The sequence below is a fragment of the Botryllus schlosseri genome, chromosome 1 (assembly GCF_051294905.1).
Source record: "Botryllus schlosseri isolate E-star chromosome 1, Bs_hap1, whole genome shotgun sequence".
NCBI classification, from domain to species: domain Eukaryota; kingdom Metazoa; phylum Chordata; class Ascidiacea; order Stolidobranchia; family Styelidae; genus Botryllus; species Botryllus schlosseri.
Window position 1 is genome coordinate 23,613,983 of NC_137236.1, and position 5,260 is coordinate 23,619,242.

At 38.9% G+C, this 5,260-nt stretch overlaps 1 long non-coding RNA gene across 3 annotated transcripts; it reads right to left on the reverse strand.

Moving 5' to 3' along the window:
* Nucleotides 1–471: 471 nt before the first annotated feature.
* On the reverse strand, nt 472–2,734 carry LOC145445306 (uncharacterized). 3 transcript variants are annotated; one of them, XR_013916957.1, is made up of 5 exons: nt 2,000–2,734; nt 1,129–1,215; nt 867–956; nt 743–806; nt 472–615 (listed from the first exon to the last, which is right to left on the reverse strand). It is a non-coding gene; the product is annotated as an uncharacterized LOC145445306 (long non-coding RNA). The 3 variants fall into 3 exon arrangements; XR_013916953.1 differs by having other exon boundaries at nt 1,594–2,734; XR_013916950.1 differs by lacking the exon at nt 2,000–2,734 and having other exon boundaries at nt 1,129–1,525.
* Between the last annotated feature and the right edge of the window lie 2,526 nt (nt 2,735–5,260).

Consider the following 5,260-nt stretch of genomic DNA (forward strand, 5'->3'; position numbering starts at 1 on the left):
GCCAAGAAGATTGGTCAAAGACAGAGCAAATCCATTGGAATATACCCTGGAGGTTAGCCACACCGATAACGTGACAGCACAACCGAGCACGACTTCAGCGCAGACAGATTGTTCAAAATCACTTCTCTGGAATGTCTTGAGTATTTCATCTCGTGTTTGAACACCAATAACCACACATTCAGTTCCTCGTCAATTATTTTTATTACGAGATCCAGTAGCCTATGCTGTAGTCAGAATTGGACAACTAGAAAATCAGCTTATCAAAATTAGACTATAATGATAATTATGGCTGCATATTTTTCCAAATTAGAATAGAATTATAGACACAGTAGTTATTTTTCAATAAAATTAGAATAGGGATTACTGGATATGTGAAAATTTGGAAATTGAATCTGCACAGGTCGCTTAGTATTGTAGAATTATACTGTAGAATTTTCAGCAAAACCAGAAATTAAGTTAGAATTATATTACTGGCATTTTGCACATACTATTCTAATTATACAGCCAATTAACTAGTTGTCCAAGTCCGGTTTTTGTGCTATTTCGATTCGTTGCTGTATTTTCTCAATTTTGTAGTTCTTTTTCCATTTCCAGTTTCTGGTACTTGACATGCATCTGTAATTCAAAATATTTCATTCTGATATCATGCTGCTCCTTTGCCATTTCCAGGACGCACATTTCTAAGCACCACATTTTGATCACCAACATTATAGTTAAAATATGATTTTTTTCATCAACACACCTGGCTCTCTTTTTCGAGACAATTGGCGTTGAGCTTTTTGTGTTGTCTGTTTCATCTTGCATATCTGAATGTAGTAATGAATAAACTGTGGGTTGCATCACCATCATTGTATGCTAACACTTACCGGTCTGGTGTTCCATCCTGAAGTCTGTCGAGGGAATTGAAGGAAGCGTCACATCGCCATCAACAACGAACAGGGCAGCAATTTCATTTGCTGCAAGAAAACTATGGTTAACAACAGTTGTATTGATTCAATAGAGTTCAAATTCAATAGAGCAATGTTAATGTCAATCAAAACAACCGGCAATGTTCCATTTGAAGTATTCGTGTGGCTATGTTAGTACCAACACGATTTATATGGATTTCAAATTAGTACCTCAACTTACTATCGCTGTTGTGACATGAAGAACCAGCCTCTGTGTTCACATCCTCGTCGATGATGAAGGTGCAAACTGAATCTTCGGAATATGCATCTGAATAAACATTTTATTTAAAAATTTTAGTTAGAAATACATTAGAAAAGTTATTTTCAAATTATTTTTTCACGGTTTATCTTAACCTCGCGAAACATAGGAAGGATGGATGACTAAAACCATGACTTGACTCGAGTTGGAATAGGATGAATGGATTTGACTCAAGTCACTGCTTCAATATGACATACGGTATGAGAAATCCTGACTCGAAGCCAAATCTGCAAGTCAAGTTGCAAGCCTAACAATAATATGGCCAACGATACTGCTCAGGCACCTGCACAGTAGCAAAGCCAGACTGTTGCAACTTAAAATTGGATGCAAGTTCCTCTGTCGTTGGTTGTAACATATTAAAAATGTTTATGTCGTGAATGCACTCACCATTGTTCGTGTGACTATAGAATACGCAATCGTAGTCATACCGATGTTTCAAACATTCAATTTGAGATGGAATAAGGTCTGAAAAGTGATAATAAATATACCAGTGCTATAAAAATCAATTGCAGATTGATCAAGGAGCGGTTCAGATTAGGAATTTGCTGAGCAGTGTTCCCCATGTGTCGTTTTCGTATAGCTGATGACGTGCAGCAGTCTCTGGATACGGTTAGTTTGTTGGGAATTATAAAACGACAATAAATCCATGTTTCTCATGATCATCAAAATTTGTCTATTCAGTTCAAAACGAGCGTTAAAACGTGAGTATGAAGCACGCAGAGAGTCAAGATAAACACAAATGGAAACAATACATCTCCTACTCCAAATTTTAAAGAATTGTCAGTAAAATTACCTATCGAAAACCTTTTCCAAGGAGTTCGTCAACTGGAGGTGGGCCAGTTTTGGCCCGTTCGACGCGTCGTGATGCATACAACTTTTTTGCTTTTCGATTCAAATTTTTCAATACATTCTGGATTTGGCCAGTTGTACGGCTGCACGCGCAGGACCAGTATTCATAGCTGCGTATTTCTTACCGATTACATCTCAGGCCGCATCTTTTTGCTTTGCCGTCAGTCTTTTTGTCTTCTTTGGTTTCAATATATTCTTCTATCAATTCAATTATTCTAAACTTTTCCTGTCTGTTGCAATTTTCCGTCCTCGTATTTTATTTCCAAAGTATACTATCGAATTCTTACAGTGTACAGTACAGTCTGTAAAAAATGTCATACCGGTAATCATAGCATAATGTACTATCGGCTGTGGTAGGCCCACGCCCATAATATGCGCCAACAGTTGTAGTACTGTCTGAGTACAATGTTTTCAGCTAATACCGCAACTGCACGTCAGAGCATCCAGTTAACACCATCTCAGTACCAAATACTAGTGTACCTGTAGCCAGCCCAGACCGCAGTCAACGCGAAGCACACAGCCGATTAACTTTCTAGACACCTCGCTCGGCGGATAACATTTGGCCGATTAAAATTCACCGATTAGTGGCAGATCGGCATCTGTGCCACGGAAGCCAGCCGATTACTGACGTTTAATCGGCGATTAGGAATTAATCGACATCTGTGCAATCCACCCTAAGACAAATAGGTTAACAAAAATATAACATGTTTCGAAGTACGGCACTGGTACATTCTGTGATGACGGCTCCGCATTTTACTGATATAGCAGAGATTCATGACTTACTTTATCTAATGTATTGAAGCAAAAGGTTCCTTATTTGAGGTGGCATGTGTGCCAAATCCAGCAGTGGATGAAAGCATCTCTATGCTATGGCCCGAAAATTATATTAACAACAGTTTCAACTCCTCCGCGGCGGAGTATGTGGTGTCACAGGTCACTATATAAGTCGACTAATATCCCAAAATAGAACAGAGAATGAGGCAAATGAAATATTTCAATCATGAAATCAAAATCATCCCGGTGGTGTGCACAGTCGTAGATATTCACGGTAACAAATACTATGTAGTACTGTACCTTTTACGACGCGTATCCCATTCAGCATTCCTAGGAATCTTCAACGATCGCGTCCACTTTCTTCAAGCACAAAAAGCTTCGTTCGTTACAGCCTTTGCTCAAATCTCAATAATGGCCACTGGCCAGACGTCAGACGACACTCAGTCAGACGATTTCGAAATAAGTGATATATTCATCCGCTCACATGTGCCACCAATAATATTTACTGGCCACGATATAATGTTTGATCCAGGTCGTTTTTTCCATACAGAAACATTTATCATTACGTATAGTCCCTTTCTTTTCCATCTAATTTCGTATAAATTGATATTTATTCCAAGCGTTGATCACTACTTACTGTACTTACTTAATCAGACGCTGCTTGTGATGTCACAGTTGTGCGTTGGTTGTTTACTACGAATCTCAGAAAACCAGTAACGCGTAACGGTAACCTAATGTAACCTATTACAGATCGCGTTGTCCGCCATTGACAAATGGTCAACTGAGCATGCGGTGCAGACATATCTAGTTTACCGAACAATGTTATAGGCCCAAAACTGATTTTCAAACTTATCAGCCCTATCCGTGACAACGAATGTAAGCAGCGAGACCGGACCTATAGCCATAGCCTTATAATATAATATAATGGCTATGGTGTAACCACATTTGCTACGATTGTCAGTTGTTTCTTGTACCCTACTATGTACTATACTGAAATTGGTACTAGGGCCAACAATTTCCGTATGACAGACCAGTTTCGCGAACGAGGTCGAATCAGGTCAAATGACCACGAGAATGATATTATCAGTAACATTCAGTTCCACGTATACATTGGCTGCAGCGATTTTCAAGGTAATCAATCTTGCCAATAGCCTGGTAAAGTGCAGTAACGAGTAACTGTCAGTAATTTTGCGAAGAAAAAAGGTAATATTACTCATCAAAATGTAAAATTACCAGCTACGCACAGTTATTCGCTGCGACCGGTAATTCGTTGTAAAATTCACAGAGATTTCCCAGTAAATCTACCAGAATTTTTACAGTGCAGAGTGATGATTCTATGCTGAAGGCAGTCTTAGGTTTTGAGTGGAGTCGACCATTGGGATCACTAAGTAAGGCGTCATAATAGTATGAATGAAGCAGAAAGTTTCAATGTACCGTTTATGACAGTTTGTGACTTTTAACGATAAGACATGGTCAAACCGATTTTTGCTGGTTATTTTTACCTAATTTGGGGTGCTGAATCCGAATCTGGCGTTACTTTTGAAATAATATATATGTTCACTTTTTTTACCTTTTCGGTGTACTGAAGTAGATTTTGCCTACTTGCATTACTTACTGACGTGTTTATGTTTTCAGACTACATCCGCTTCTACTTGTATAGTACTTTGGATGAACTACATACAATTGTAAATTGGATTTTGGAATATAAAAGTAGTGATTTAATAATATTGCACCAGTGTCACGAGTTAAATTGTCATTGCAATAGCGTGAAATAGCCCCGGAATCAGGGTAAGTGGGTAGGATATATTTGCCATTATTCTACCTATTCGTAACGTTATAATGGCCACTTTCATTAACCCCGGAAGATGCATCCTGAGATTTCGTATACAGCCACCTCTGAGCAACTGCGAAAACTATGCGATCCCGACCAAATAATCATTAGACACATTCTGACGTAGTACTTTTCATACCTTTCATTAATGTGTTCCACTTGAAGTATATGTACGGACTGCCAAAAACCTATAAAACCAACGTGCCCGTTCGACCAATTCTTTCTATGATTGGATCGGCCCAGCACAAGCTCGCGAAGTGGCTTATCGGAATTTTGGAACCAGTACGTTCCATGTATGATTCGCATTGCGTCGATGATTCGTTTACATTCGCGCACAAGATGAAAACCACCGACCTTCCAAACTGGAATATGTTTCTCGGTTCTTATGATATCGTTAACCTCTTCACGAACGTGCCGCTGAAGGAGACCATTGATATTTGAATTCTTTACACTCGTCTTTAAAATTCACATTTGAAAAAGAGCGCGCTAACTCGTTACCATTCTCAGACGTTCTAGTGGAAAAACGGGGTATTAGCTTTGTCACTTCGGTTTACCGGAAGCCAACGTTTATAGGGCATTATATACGCTGGAATTCTTTTA